Source organism: Ranitomeya imitator, chromosome 3, assembly GCF_032444005.1.
Source record: "Ranitomeya imitator isolate aRanImi1 chromosome 3, aRanImi1.pri, whole genome shotgun sequence".
NCBI lineage: Eukaryota > Metazoa > Chordata > Amphibia > Anura > Dendrobatidae > Ranitomeya > Ranitomeya imitator.
Genome location: NC_091284.1, coordinates 228,704,617 through 228,721,529, shown reverse-complemented (window position 1 = coordinate 228,721,529; position 16,913 = coordinate 228,704,617). Strand labels below are relative to the sequence as shown.

Sequence of the window (16,913 nt, the reverse complement as noted above, 5' to 3'; positions counted from 1 at the left end):
CATAGAATTTCAAAAATGGGTACATTGGCATGAAATTAATTTTTACTAAAAAATATTTGCAAAAGGAACAGTCAGCACACAGATGAAAGCCCCTCCGCATCGCAGAAAGCCAGCTTGCCCTATTAGCTTTCTTTTTTATTTTTTTTTGGGGGAGGGGGGGTTAAAGTGACTATGTGTCAAAAAAAATCCTCAATTTTTTTTTTTTATCCCCACTTCGAAAATGTAATTTCCGGACATTCAGTAACAACCTCCCTTACATAGGGACCTGCCATCAAAATATACTGTTGTCACATAATTGTCAAAAGTGCCAATACATCTTATTCTAGTATTGCTTAGTCATATCCTTTCATTTGAATGAAAAAGTTAATGTCGATTTGTTGTCTTACCTCTATTAAATGCTCTACATAACAGTTATTTAGGGTACCCCCTTATTGTACAATCTTTGAAAGGTTCTGATTCTCCTTAAATAAGGAAGCTTCCTCAGAGTAGTTCTGTTTGGCTCAAATGTATTGGCCTACTGGAATCCCTGCCTTTAATGCTGATGGTTCCAGCCTTTCCAATGCAGGTGGTTGTTGGTGGACATCGGTTTCCTATACATGTCGGTATACAAGCATCAAATATGCTCAAGGACAGATCAGAGGTTTTTAGAAAAATTGGCTCACAAGAAAAATACATACCTTAAAATAACCTTTTATTTCAATTCATTGCAAACAAACAAACAAACTAATGTTGTCTATCCAGAACACCAAGTGGTCAAAATAATGAACTAACCATGCAATCGTATGCACCCTATTTCGCCCTGATGGAACCCCTACCTGTCTGCGGAGATTGGCACCCTAACTTTAAAGCAATATGGCGCCCCCGCTCCCCAACGGCTTGGATGCCCTAGAATTTCTTATCCTTAAAGGTACCTTCACACTGAACAATTTAACAACCATATCGCTAGTGATCCGTGACGTTGCAGCGTCCTGGATAGCAATATTGTTGTGTTTGACACGCAGCAGCGATCTGGATCTTGCTGTGACATTGTTGGTCGGAGCAGAAAGTCCAGAACTTTATTTCGTCGCTGGATCTCCCGCTAACATCACTGAATCGGCGTGTGTGACGCCGATTCAGCGATGTCTTCACTGGTAACCAGGGTAAACATCGGGTTGCTAAGCGCAGGGCCGCAATATGCACGCAATATGGTGCACAAGCTCAACGGTGGCTCACCCTCACTTACCCTAATCACTCTCTATTACACTGCTTGCTAATTTGGGGTAGGGAGTGAAGAAAAAAGAGGGGAATAGGTAGGATAATAGAGACATGGTATTATTAGAGTAATATCACGGTGCCCAAGTGCATTCATAAACAAAGACAGAGTACCTCATGATATTTCAGCTCGATCATTAATATTGCACTATGCCCTATAAGGCTCACACTCAATATACCTAAATACACATTTAGCAAATTGCATTTATTATTTTACCATATTGTTTAGATATCATGCAGATGGGTCACCAGGTCACTGTGCCCCATACAACTCCCCCCCCCCCAATAAACCTGGATACACATTTAATAAGTGTCATTTGTCATTTTTACCAAATTGTTTAAATATCATACTGGTTGGTCACAATCTCCCAGCACATCTTATTGCACATTTGCACAGATTCAGTACCGTGTCCCCAAACAGTGGTATATAAACCATAAAAATAAAACACTTATCTGCTATCCATAAGTGATAATTCAACAGCCCTAATGCGTTTCCCTCCCATGTATTGAGTTCATCATGAGGCAGATGGATCCCATAGTGTCAGAGGATTTACAACATCATATAAAGCAGCCTGGTTGTAGGTGCGTATACAAACATCCCATCTCATATGTAAAGTGCATGCCCACATTGTTGTTATTAAGGATGGTAACAAAATCCAGTAATAAAGTAATGTCCCACTGTATTAAGATATCGTCAATAAATTTTCCCAAAAAATAATGAGACTAATATAAAAGGAAAAATCCTCACAAAAAAACATATTCATCTTCCCAAGACACTAAAAATAAACTTGCAAAAGTAAGGTCACATGTCGTGCCCATAGCAATACCCTTCTTCTAGTAATAAAAAAGGCCATCAAATATAAAATAATTGTGAGCTAGAACACAATGTAAAGGTGAAATAACAAATGTATTGTGTGCTGTAAATTGTGACCCCTTGGTTGATAGAAAGTGCGATACCGAAGTAATACCTAAATTGTGGTCAATGTTGCTATATAAGGTCCCAACATCAAGGCTGGTGAGTACAGTGGTCAATGATACTGTGATCTCCTTTAATTTCAAAACCATATCTTTAGTATGTCTAATAAATGATGGCAGATTATGCACAAACAGCATACTCATCCAGTACAGTACTTCATCTAGATAACGATTTGCACCTTCTGTGAGGTTGCCATTGCCAGAAACAATTCGTTGTCCTGGTATCGGTATCTTATTCTTGTGCACGTTGGGCATTACATAAAAGGTAGCTAATGTTGGATTTAGGTTGAACATAACTTTGAATTCCTTCTCTAAAATCAGATTATGTGGGATCAGCTGCCAAAATTTCATAAATGTTCTCATAACTTCGTAAATCTCGCACCATTCTGATATACTCCCCCGTATTCATCAGTACTATATTTCCCTCTTTAACAGGGGTTTTATTATCAGTCCTTCTGTCTCTACTAATTTCTCTAAAGCCTTTTGTTCCTCATTATTTAAATTTGATATTCTTTAAACAAATATTAATTTTAATTTTTTTCAGACCTTTCTCCATCAAATCCACAAAATGTTTCTATGTGTATGAGTATAACAATGGGTATTTTTACTCTTCGGCTTTAAAGAGAAAAAAGGAAGCATATTGCTAAATTGATCTCCACTTCTCTTTTCTTAAAAAAGAAGGATTTCTGTTCTCACTTGAATGATACTTATGTAAGGATAGTTTCCTGGCAAAAGACATGTAAATCCTTTGTCCAGGTAAATGCATCATATGTGGGAGTAGGTGTAAATGAAAGACCTTTTGTTATTAATGAGATTCATCCCTCATTTAAGTGATGAAAGGAGAAATTGTAAATTTATAGATCATCAATCGATGTTCCTTCTCTAATAGATTCTATGCCACACGTTTGTTCCCTTAATAAAAGGTAGCCAGTATTGTACCATTCACAAAGTCAGTAGGTGTTATAGTAGCTGATGTGATTGTTTGTGGACACAATAGCTAGATGAGATCCGGTAGGGGCTCCTACTATCACAGCTGTTAACACATTCCCAAACATTGTTGGTATTATAACATTTATAGTTTTTGCTGTCATCCTCTTAAGAAGGAGGAGGATGCAGATGAGGACGATCCTCCTCCTGCTACCTCTCCCCCTATTGACATGTTGAGTCTCTCTTTGGGCTGTGAATTGCTTAATCTGGGGCCACTCTGTACGGAGATACACATGTTGCCACGTTCCCTCTTGAAGAAGCAAGTTTACTATTATGTGGTGTAATGTGATGTATAATGTGAATTGTGATATTTGTTTACAATGTCAGTATAGTAGGTTGATAATGAGAGTAGTTTGACAGTAGGGATAGATAGAGTCAATGTTTGGGACTAAACCAAAGTGGGGGATATGTTGAAGGGAAAGGACAATTGCCTGTCAGAGAGTCAGATAGGGCCTTGGAGTGCACAGTCGGTCCACATGAGCAGTACGGCATTTTGGGTGTCCCTAGGTGGAGGAGGCTGAAGGAAAGGGATAGCGAGATCCAGAGCAGAAGGGACTGAGAGATGGAGTGATTTTCTGGAGACGGGTCCTGGCAGGGGATGCCCATCAAAAAGTAGTATTTTTTTATGTGGAGTATTTTAATTTATGCATTAATTAATTTGAGTAAAACTGAAGATTTTGTAATGAAAGTCAAATTATTAACATTATATTAATTCTGTGGGTTAAAAAAATGTTCTATGAAAAGCAATCTTACCAAAATTTTGGAAATGATTTTTCTGTCTAGTGAGGTATTGATTAAAATCTTATTTTTCAAAGGAAGGGTACGCATTTATGCTGAGCCAAATATACAGTATATTTATATATATTTATATATATATGGTGCACAGCATAAATGATTATACCCCCTTATATAAATATGTGTATTTAAAATACATAAATAATGCATGACAGATGCATGTCAATACAATGACATGAATTCCACATCTTACAACACTAAGAAGATCTATAAGACCGGGGTCACACTAGCGAGTTCAATGCGAGAAACTTGCGCGAGTCTCTCGAATCAAGTCCCGGCACTCGGGATCAGAGTGTGCGGATGCAGGTATTTCTATGTGGCCGTACGCTCCAGTCCCGCAAGTGTGACCCCGGCCTAAAGGTATAGTTGCTGGCAATACTGATTGGAAATCTTCGGAGTGATTAGGAACATCTTTTGACAAAGGAAAGGTAAACCCTAGTTGTCTACAGATTCATCATTTGCAAAGAGAAATAACAGAGCACTGGCACTATGCTGAGATCTGAAAAAAATGCTCCAGAATTGGTACTTCATGGAAATTACAAGTATTTACTAAAGTGGACATGTTAGTAGAGCTCAAAGAATGTATATCCCAAAGTGTCAACACAGAGGACCATGAAGTCAGGAAAAAACAAAGAAAAAAGATCCTCCAATAAATTTGAATAAAATGTAAATTTTATTAAACAATATCTAAAAAAATATTAAAAAGGGAGAGAACATCACACAGAACAAGAAAGAAAAAGCTAACATTGAGCAGGAGGATGAATCATATTAATACAGCAAACATATGGCTGCTTGCATTATGGCCTCTGAATAAATAGATGAAAATAAGTATTTTTAAATAAACCAGCGAAAAGTGCAAGGTGCAAGCAAACAAACAATTGAAGGAAACATCCAAGAGGACAAAATTTGGTTAGGCTACTTTCACACTAGCGTCATGTGACGGCCGGCGCAATGCGTCGTTTTGGAGAAAAAACGCATCCTACAAAAGTTGCCCGCAGAATGCGTTTTTCTCCATAGACTTGCATTAGCGACGCATTGCGACGTATGGCCACACGTCGCATCCATCATGCGACGGATGCGTCGTGTTTTGGCGGACCCTCGGCACAAAAAAAGTTCCATGTGACTTTTTTTGTGCGTTGCATCCGCCATTTTCAGCCGCGCATGCCTCCCCCTCCTCCCCGGCCACCCCCTCCTCTCCGGACATTGCAATGGGGCAGCGGATGCATTGTGAAACTGCATCCGCTGCCCCCGTTGTTCATTTTTTTCACAACGTGCGTCGGTACGTCGGGCCGATGCATGGAGACAGCCCCGTACCGACGCTGGTGTGAAAATAGCCTTAATTAAAAGAAATCTTCTTTGCACCCCATAGTTAAACTGCAATGAACAAATTCTAAATACATTGTCAATCAAGGAAGTAAAAAGTATGTATTCTAGATATAGGTGTGCATAGTTACCCAGAGTCCAAACTGCTGCAATGAACCCCTCGATGCGCGTTTGCTGTATTAATATGATTCATCCTCCTCCTCAGTGTTAGCTTTTTCTTTCTTGTTCTGTATGATGTCCTCTCCTTTTTAATGTTAGTACAGCTGTTAAGTTCTCTTAGGCTGGGGCTACACGGCGACACATGTCAAGTAACAGCTGTCGCACAACTGTTTTAGAGCTGGCAAATTTTGTTCTAAAACACATCTCAATCAGAAAGAAGTCAAGCAATTCGCAGTCCCATATGACTTAAAACTGAAGTCTACACTTTCAGAAAGATTTATCACTCTGTTAAGGAAGTGGTAGATGGCAGGTGACAATGTGACACCGTAGGTCATCATAAGATGCAATGCTACATTACAACACTACAATACCAGTGCCACACGACACACACCGCCATTCAGCCTCAGACTTAAGTAGTTTATTCATTTATTCTTGAAAAATACTCGGAAGCAGGAGCATTAAGATGACCACGCGCATCTGCAGTAATGTATTTTTACCAGTCAGATCTTTTCGGAAAAGTCTTAGCATTGACTGGAACCAATGTCCGAATTTCCTCCCCTTCTAGTGCCACCTTGCACATAACACGTGCTCACTGCTGACAAACGACCTAATGTTTAATTAGAGATTAATTAACTGTAGTGCATAACAGAAGCTAGCAGGTAACAGCTTGGCAGTGTCTCCGTTTCTCAGGTTAACCCTGCTTGTATCAGATGTTAAAAAAAGGATATAAATTCTATCAGCAACTTTCTTAGGATGAACTATTCTTTGTAGCATTAAAAGCCCTAATGTCATGCTTGCTGTTCATACGTTAGTTTTTTTATAGTTTTTATTTAGCTTTAGGCTTTTAAAAAACATCAAGCGTTTAAAAAAAAAAGGGACCTGGACACTCTTCAGGCATTTTCCGCTATGAACTCACACTATATTTTAGAAATTAAAATAGAAGTTGATCGGAACGGTCAAAAAATGCAGTTTTTGTGCGTTTTTGAGTCATTTTTGCTAACGTTTTATTAATTGTTTTAATAGATTTTAAAATATCTACAAAATGCTAACAGATATTTCAGGAAAATTTTAAAAGAAAGAAAGCCTTAGGAAACATTAATGAAATGATGAAGAAAAAAGATGGCTGAAAAAAATTCATGTAGAAAACACAAGTACATTATTTATTAAGTTTCTGAATTAAAAAATAAAAAATTCTGTGTCAAATCTGTACAAATAAACAGCAATTAAAATACAACAAGGATATGTGCGCATGTCGTCTTATAGACGCCATCATACCTGCATGGTGTTTTAACCCCTTCATGACATGCGCTGTACATGTACTGCGCATATCGTGTCCCTCCCTTTCATGTGAGCTCTGGTGCTGAGCCCACATCTTTCCCAGCACATGTCAATCTCTGACAGCGACATTTAATGTGATCTCGCGGGTAGCGCGTCACTAATCCCGCCCATCGGTTACTCCATCACATGATTGCGGGTCACTGATGGGTCGGCATGACAACCAGAGGGTTCCAGCAGCAGACCTCTATGGTTGTCATAGCCAGATTGCTATGAGCGCCGCCCGGAGGTTGGCACTCATAGCAAGTTAGCATTTCTGCTACACACAGGCAATCTGATGATTGCCTGTGTATAGCAGATGTGATAGGGTTATCACAACTTTTAATCTTCCATGGAGACTATTGAAGCATGTGAAAAGTAAAAAAAAGGTTTTAAAAAGTATTTACAAAATACAAGAATATAAAAGTTCAAATCACCCCCCTTTCGCCCCATTCAAAATAAAACTATAAAATAATAAAATATACACATATCAAGCTATAGAAGGAATTAATTCAATCGGTAAATGGCGTAACGAGAAAATAAGTCAAAACGGCAAAATTACCTTTTTTTGGTCGCCCAAGATTCCATTAAAATGCAATAACGGGTGATCGAAAGATTGTATCCACACCATAATGGTATCATTAAAAACGTCAGCTCGGCGTGCAAAAAATAAGCCCTCATCCAGCCCCAGTTCATGACAAATGGAGCAGCTACGGTTGAGTCGCATTTTTTTTTGTTTTTAACAAACTTTGGATTTTTTTTTTACCACTACGAAATTGTAATGATCTGGAGAATCATAATGGCAGGTTAGTTTTAGAATTTGGAGAATATGGTAAAAAAATTAAAAAAACAGTTGTGGAATTGTACTTTTATTGCAATTTCATTGCGCTTGAATTTTTTTTCCTATTTTCGAGTACATGACATGGTAAAACCAATTGCGTCGTTCAAAAGTACAACTCGTCCAGCAAAAAACAAGCCCTCACTTAGCAATGTTGCCAGAAAAGTAAAAAAGTTATGGCTCTGGGAAGAAGGGGAGGGAAAAACAGAAACACAAAAACAAAAAAGGGCTGCGGAGTGAAGGGGTTAAGCATGATAATGTCGGCACTGTTTTTTCCTGATGCATTTTCTTTGCCATTTCTTTTTGTCATGTCTATGTCACTGGCATCTTTTTTTTTTTTTAAATGTCATATATAAAATAGAAGCTGCTTGTAGAGTGCCCAAGTCACTTTTTTTAGGCCCTTTAAATATATAAAAAAGGATGCACTCCTATCACAATAGCATGTAACAATAATAATACAGGGTGCAAAACCTAGTCTGTGTAAACCATGGGCTAAAGTAACAAAGACGAAAAGACTAGACTAATAATGGTATGCACAACCACCAATTATAAGAAAATAGCAAAAACCTTTATTACACCTCAATTACACACTGATAAAACCATTTAAAAACATTATTTTTCAGTCTTTTCTTCTTTGTTTCTTTTAGGACCTTTACGGCTTTTGAAGTCTGAAGCAGATAAAATATATTAAAACATAGAACATATGCACAACTGTCGTTTTGACATTGCAGTGCATTATGTTCATTGTTTTTTACATTTATTGAGCACTTATTCCACCAGGATCCTGCCTAAAAATGGCGCTGTGTGCATATACCCTTACTAAAGCAGATTCCTATTGTGTATTGTGTGCGGACACCTAGGGAGAACATGCAGAACAAATTCCGCACATCGCCTAATAACTAAGGCTACTTTCACACTAGCGTTAACTGCAATCCGTCACAATGCGTTGTTTTGCCGAAAAAACACATCCTGCAAAAGTGCTTGCAGGATGCGTTTTTTCCCCATAGACTTGTATTGGCGACACATTGCGATGGATTGCCACATGTCGCATCCGTCGTGCGACGGATGCGTCATGCTTTGGTGGACCGTCGGCACAAAAAAACGCTACATGTAACGTTTTTTGCTGCCGACGGACCGCTTTTAACGACCGCGCATGCGCAGCTGGAACTCCTCCCCCACCTCCCCGCACCTCACAATGGGGCAGCGGATGCGATGAAAATCTGCATCCGCTGCACCCGTTGTGCGGCGCTTACAACGCTAGCGTCGGTAACCTCGGCCCGACGCACTGCGACGGGCCGAGCCCGACGCTAGTGTGAAAGAAGCCTAATAGACACAATTGAATAATGAGTTTTAAGAGATATTTTCTTTTGTAGTCTTAGACCATGTTCATGCGTTGAGTATTTGGTCAGTATTTTACATCAGTATTTGTAAGCCAAAACCAGGAGTGTTTGATAAATACAGAAGTGGTGCATATGTTTCTATTATACTTTTCCTCTGATTGTTCCACTCCTGGTTTTGGCTACAAATACTGATGTAAAATACTGACCAAATACTGCTAGTGTGAATGTGGCCTTATAGGTATGGTGTAAGATTTCACATACACATATTCTCATAAAATGTACAGTATGAGGATATATTTCTAGTTAGTCATAGAGTAGTTAAGTATTTTATTGCTTTCATAAAAAATTTCTTAAAAACAGAACTAGTTCCATTTTAAGTAAGCGGCTCAAATCATTTCTAGCTATTGTGTAAATACAATATATTTCATATCTTTACCCTTTGTCTGTCCTTCCAAGTTTTCTGTAAGTTCTTATCTTTCTTTTCCACATCACTGTATGTGACAAATAGTATGAATGAAATGTGGTGAGAATATGAGTCTATATTGTTGTTCTCACTTGGGCCTCATTCAGACTTCCATGTTTCACATAAGTCTTCATGTGTTTTACAGACAGAACTTGTACATGTACCTATTATAACCTATTAGCTTGTTCACGTGTCAGTTTTTTTAATTTTTTGAAGACTGACTGATAAAAAAGATAAAAAAAAGACCCATCTGATTTTGATCCAATTTGTGGGTCAAACTCTGCTACTCAAATGAATAGGTTCATGAACAAAATGGACAGCACTCGGATGTCATATATGTGCAGTGCCCCAGGGTCCTGGTCGTCACAGGGGAGAGTGATACTACGTTTGGAGGCAAAGAAGGATAACTGCATCCAGGTATCACAAACATGCAACACATTCACTCCCCAGACCACCAGTGGGAGCTTCTGCTCCTATTAGGTCACTCCCCATACATATATAACTGGTAGTCTGTAGTGAAAGTTCGAACATTCCAGACAGTAGTCTGAGGTGCACAAAGGGTCCAAAGGAGCTGTGCATGCCCTCAGAGCTGCAGCTCCCAGAAAGAGCCAGAGAGAAAGGAAGCAGAGGAGCCGTGTAGCCTGAAGTGCTACAGCTCCTGCGAAGAGACACAGAAAGGCAGAACTGTATTGCAGTGAGCATGAAGGAAGTCAGAGAAAAGGAGAGGATACCAGAAGGGGACCAGCCCTATACAGGCTGCCTCCTTCTGAGGCGCAGAAGCCCAGTAGCCGGAACACCGAGGGAGTAAGGACCTTTATGTTTTGCTCCAGAGACCGGCAGGACAGCTAATTGCAGGTTACCTGTCCGCACCTATACCCAGGAGGCACGGTGGCGCCCCTTAGAGGCCGGGGCATGCTAGAGTCCCTATAAACAGCCTCAAGCCACCAGTCATACAGGTTTTGTCCTATCTGACTACGGGGGACAGAGATAGAGAGACATCACATCTGTGAGAACCTTATGTGAAGCCATAGGCAGTAAGGGACTACACCACTTGAAACCAGGGATTCAAGCTTCAGGAGGCTAATTTGCATATTCCAGGTGCCTTCTGGGAGGAGCGAAGTCTCCCTAAGCTAGAAGATCGTTGGGTACAGCCGGGACCAGCTGCTTCGAAAGCATCACCAAACCAGGGATTCAAGCTTCAGGAGGCTAATTTGCATATTCCAGGTGCCTTCTGGGAGAAGCGAAGTCTCCCTAAGCTAGAAGATCATTGGATACAGCCGGGACCAGCTGCTTCGAAAGCATCACCAAACCAGGGATTCAAGCTTCAGGAGGCTAATTTGCATATTCCAGGTGCCTTCTGGGAGAAGCGAAGTCTCCCTAAGCTAGAAGATCGTTGGATACAGCCGGGACCAGCTGCTTCGAAAGCATCACCAAACCAGGGATTCAAGCTTCAGGAGGCTAATTTGCATATTCCAGGTGCCTTCTGGGAGAAGCGAAGTCTCCCTAAGCTAGAAGATCGTTGGGTACAGCCGGGACCAGCTGCTTCGAAAGCATCACCAAACCAGGGATTCAAGCTTCAGGAGGCTAATTTGCATATTCCAGGTGCCTTCTGGGAGAAGCGAAGTCTCCCTAAGAATTTTTGCCTGTAGGACATTATTGCAAGAGAGCTTGGCTGAGTAGATTACACAAGAAGGAAAACACACAGCAAGTCAGCAGGATCTAGGAGCAACATGGCAGATGTGACAACCTACATGGTGAGCTGCAGCATGTGCTACATGTTCACAGATCGACCAGAAGAAGAATCCAATTTCACCTGTCAGAAGTGTAGACTAGTGGCCCTTTTAGAAGAAAAGGTGCGGGGTCTGGAAGAAAGAATAGCAACTTTGAAACTCATCAAAGAGAATGAAGACTTTCTAGACAGAACAGAAGCATCTCTACTGGTCACAGAAGGTGCAAAAAGTGTCAGAGAACCTCCAAAAGCAGATGAGTGGAAGCATGTGACCAAAAGAAGCAAGAAGACCATGGAGAAATCACCAACCACACAACTGAAGAACCGATATCAAATCTTTGTAGAGGATGAAGATGGCACACCTAAGAATGAAGCAATACCAGCAAGCAAAAAAGAAAAGGGCACACAGCAACAAGTGACAGCAAAAAGTACAGCCAAGAAGCAACGAAGAGTGGTGGTGGTGGGAGACTCACTACTGAGAGGCACCGAAGCAGCCATCTGCAGACCGGACATAACTGCAAGAGAAGTATGCTGCCTTCCAGGTGCGATGATCAAGGATGTGACCGATAGGATACCAAAGCTCTTCAGCTCCAAGGACGTCCACCCATTTCTTCTGATACATGTTGGCACCAATGACACGGCAAGGAAGGACCTACCGACAATCTGCAAGGACTTTGAAGAGTTGGGGAAGAAAGTAAAGGAACTGGATGCACAGGTAGTTTTTTCTTCTATCCTTCCAGTAGACGGGCATGGCACCAGGAGATGGAACAGGATCCTTGATGCAAACAACTGGCTAAGACGATGGTGCAGACAACAAGGATTTGGATTCCTGGACCACGGTGTGAATTACTGGTATGATGGACTCCTCGCCAGAGACGGACTACACCTCAACAAACCTGGGAAACACACATTCGCCAGAAGACTCGCTACACTCATCAGGAGGGCGTTAAACTAGAAGAAGAGGGGACGGGAAGAAAAACATTAGACTCGAACAAAGACGACCCAGGAAAACATACTCAGAAGGGAGGTAAGAACATTTCTAAAACAATCCACAGTGAGGAGATTGGAACAAAACAAAATCCTCTAAACTGCATGCTCGCAAACGCCAGAAGCCTGACAAACAAGATGGAAGAACTAGAAGCAGAAATATCTACAGGTAACTTTGACATAGTGGGAATAACCGAGACATGGTTAGATGAAAGCTATGACTGGGCAGTTAACTTACAGGGTTACAGTCTGTTTAGAAAGGATCGTAAAAATCGGAGAGGAGGAGGGGTTTGTCTCTATGTAAAGTCTTGTCTAAAGTCCACTTTAAGGGAGGATATTAGCGAAGGGAATGAGGATGTCGAGTCCATATGGGTTGAAATTCATGGAGGGAAAAATGGTAACAAAATTCTCATTGGGGTCTGTTACAAACCCCCAAATATAACAGAAAGCATGGAAAGTCTACTTCTAAAGCAGATAGATGAAGCTGCAACCCATAATGAGGTCCTGGTTATGGGGGACTTTAACTACCCGGATATTAACTGGGAAACAGAAACCTGTGAAACCCATAAAGGCAACAGGTTTCTGCTAATAACCAAGAAAAATTATCTTTCACAATTGGTGCAGAATCCAACCAGAGGAGCAGCACTTTTAGACCTAATACTATCTAATAGACCTGACAGAATAACAAATCTGCAGGTGGTTGGGCATTTAGGAAATAGCGACCACAATATTGTGCAGTTTCACCTGTCTTTCACTAGGGGGACTTGTCAGGGAGTCACAAAAACATTGAACTTTAGGAAGGCAAAGTTTGAACAGCTTAGAGATGCCCTTAATCTGGTAGACTGGGACAATATCCTCAGAAATGAGAATACAGATAATAAATGGGAAATGTTTAAGAACATCCTAAATAGGCAGTGTAAGCGGTTTATACCTTGTGGGAATAAAAGGACTAGAAATAGGAAAAACCCAATGTGGCTAAACAAAGAAGTAAGACAGGCAATTAACAGTAAAAAGAAAGCATTTGCACTACTAAAGCAGGATGGCACCATTGAAGCTCTAAAAAACTATAGGGAGAAAAATACTTTATCTAAAAAACTAATTAAAGCTGCCAAAAAGGAAACAGAGAAGCACATTGCTAAGGAGAGTAAAACTAATCCCAAACTGTTCTTCAACTATATCAATAGTAAAAGAATAAAAACTGAAAATGTAGGCCCCTTAAAAAATAGTGAGGAAAGAATGGTTGTAGATGACGAGGAAAAAGCTAACATATTAAACACCTTCTTCTCCACGGTATTCACGGTGGGAAATGAAATGCTAGGTGAAATCCCAAGAAACAATGAAAACCCTATATTAAGGGTCACCAATCTAACCCAAGAAGAGGTGCGAAACCGGCTAAATAAGATTAAAATAGATAAATCTCCGGGTCCGGATGGCATACACCCACGAGTACTAAGAGAACTAAGTAATGTAATAGATAAACCATTATTTCTTATTTTTAGTGACTCTATAGCGACAGGGTCTGTTCCGCAGGACTGGCGCATAGCAAATGTGGTGCCAATATTCAAAAAGGGCTCTAAAAGTGAACCTGGAAATTATAGGCCAGTAAGTCTAACCTCTATTGTTGGTAAAATATTTGAAGGGTTTCTGAGGGATGTTATTCTGGATTATCTCAATGAGAATAACTGTTTAACTCCATATCAGCATGGGTTTATGAGAAATCGCTCCTGTCAAACCAATCTAATCAGTTTTTATGAAGAGGTAAGCTATAGACTGGACCACGGTGAGTCATTGGACGTGGTATATCTCGATTTTTCCAAAGCGTTTGATACCGTGCCGCACAAGAGGTTGGTACACAAAATGAGAATGCTTGGTCTGGGGGAAAATGTGTGTAAATGGGTTAGTAACTGGCTTAGTGATAGAAAGCAGAGGGTGGTTATAAATGGTATAGTCTCTAACTGGGTCGCTGTGACCAGTGGGGTACCGCAGGGGTCAGTATTGGGACCTGTTCTCTTCAACATATTCATTAATGATCTGGTAGAAGGTTTACACAGTAAAATATCGATATTTGCAGATGATACAAAACTATGTAAAGCAGTTAATACAAGAGAAGATAGTATTCTGCTACAGATGGATCTGGATAAGTTGGAAACTTGGGCTGAAAGGTGGCAGATGAGGTTTAACAATGATAAATGTAAGGTTATACACATGGGAAGAGGGAATCAATATCACCATTACACACTGAACGGGAAACCACTGGGTAAATCTGACAGGGAGAAGGACTTGGGGATCCTAGTTAATGATAAACTTACCTGGAACAGCCAGTGCCAGGCAGCAGCTGCCAAGGCAAACAGGATCATGGGGTGCATTAAAAGAGGTCTGGATACACATGATGAGAGCATTATACTGCCTCTGTACAAATCCCTAGTTAGACCGCACATGGAGTACTGTGTCCAGTTTTGGGCACCGGTGCTCAGGAAGGATATAATGGAACTAGAGAGAGTACAAAGGAGGGCAACAAAATTAATAAAGGGGATGGGAGAACTACAATACCCAGATAGATTAGCGAAATTAGGATTATTTAGTCTAGAAAAAAGACGACTGAGGGGCGATCTAATAACCATGTATAAGTATATAAGGGGACAATACAAATAGCTCGCTGAGGATCTGTTTATACCAAGGAAGGTGACGGGCACAAGGGGGCATTCTTTGCGTCTGGAGGAGAGAAGGTTTTTCCACCAACATAGAAGAGGATTCTTTACTGTTAGGGCAGTGAGAATCTGGAATTGCTTGCCTGAGGAGGTGGTGATGGCGAACTCAGTCGAGGGGTTCAAGAGAGGCCTAGATGTCTTCCTGGAGCAGAACAATATTGTATCATACAATTATTAGGTTCTGTAGAAGGACGTAGATCTGGGTACTTATTATGATGGAATATAGGCTGAACTGGATGGACAAATGTCTTTTTTCGGCCTTACTAACTATGTTACTATGTTACTATGTTACTACAGCGCAAGGGAAGGCTATTGATTTCCACCTGGACAAAGGGGACTCTGGACTTACCTCCAAACCGGCCGGACTCTGCCTGCCCTGTGATCTGGTGCCCTGGACTGTGGATGCTGAAGTCTTCAGTAAAGGTAAAGAGACTGCAACCTTGAGTCCTCGTTTTTCTCTGCGCCTCTCACCATCCACCATCTACACACCGGGAAGCCTTGAGGACATACTTCACCTGTGGGAAGGTATACCATCTAGCTGCCATAACATCACCCCAGCAGATCCCTTAAAGCAGCGTCGGTCACCCTGACCGAATACCACAGGACAGCATAGAGGGTGGCAGGACTTTTTGTCCCTCCTTTACCAACACTTAGCAACACCTCCTTATACAAGCAGGTCCCCTGATGACTTGAGCTTGGAAGAAACGCGTTGGGATGACAAGAAAGGGAGAGTGCAGGGCATGTGCATACAGGGGTAGCTGTGGACTGCCCTTGTAAGGGCAGGAGCTTTGGGGATAGCTTACTGTTAGCCTCATAGGGATTGACATAGGGATTGTCATCTCTGCTTTACCCGGGTGTTCATCGGACTTGGAAACATCTGGTGCTCCTATGCCAGGAATACTAGTTCTTTAACAATAGCATTGAAAAAGTGAAAAAACCTCCCCACGGCGGTGATCTGGCCAGATCTTTGCTCACACGTGAAGCATTTTGGATATTTAATCTAGGGACCAGATTTCCTGAAGGGTTAAATAAACGTCACGAAATTATGTTTCACTATTGAGAATGATCTTTCATGATAATTTTATCATATTTTTGTTATTATTCATATATTTGTTTGTTGTTTTTGCATGTTTTGTATATATTTTTGTATTCGTTTTCTTAAATTTAGTTTAGATATATCATGTCCTATAGGACCTTAAACATGTGACCTATTTGTAGTTACCTGATTGGCAGAAGGGTTCCTTTTTAGTTTAGATATATCATGTCCTATAGGACCTTAAACATGTGACCTTTTTGTAGTTACCTGATTGGCAGAAGGGTTCTTTGTATTCTCACAGGAATCTTGGTAGATGTGCTTTGACAAAGACCTTTCCGGTTTAAACGCGTAGCCAAACTCACGCAGGTCATGGTGTTGTCTTCATGGAGCTCATGATTTTTCATGTTTTTATATTTTCCCAATAAAGTTTGTTTATTTTACCTTTTGGAGCTGGAACATCGTGTTTTTTTTTTTTTTTTTCCATTGGTTCGCATCGTGTCAGGACTTGGTTCCGTGCTCTGCTGGATATGGTGAGCTGGCTTTTTTTCTTTTTTCTTTGCATATGTTTCAATTGATTGCCGTGCACCCATTCCTTTTTTTTTTTTTGCTCCGTATTTTTTACATATTATATTTTTTTGACACACCACCCTGTTATTTTTAAGTGAGTTAAACATCTACCGCAGTCATCAGCAATTTTTTTATCATGTCTGACTTTGCTAAAAATCGCCTTCAAAAAGCCGCACATGTTTTCTCTGATTCCTCCACCATGGATAAAGAGACCTCAGATGTATCCAATTTGTGGACACAGTTGCACAAGTTAATGATCCAAGAGAGTAAAACATGGTGGGATTATACCACTTTAAATAATTATGTTTCTAAGGATATAATTCCTAGGGGTCTGAGGATCAAGAAAAAATGTACCACCACTTTTGGTGATCAGTTTTCCAATGAATGGAATTCTATCTTAAGCGCTTGTTCACTGAATCTGATGCGGCTGATCATCAAGTA

At 40.6% G+C, this 16,913-nt stretch overlaps 1 protein-coding gene across 2 annotated transcripts in view; it reads right to left on the bottom strand.

The window, feature by feature from the left end:
- The window catches only part of MFSD4A (major facilitator superfamily domain containing 4A), a 234,144-nt gene that overhangs the window by 119,139 nt on the left and 98,092 nt on the right, over positions 1–16,913 (bottom strand). The gene's annotated exons all lie outside the window — the stretch shown is intronic.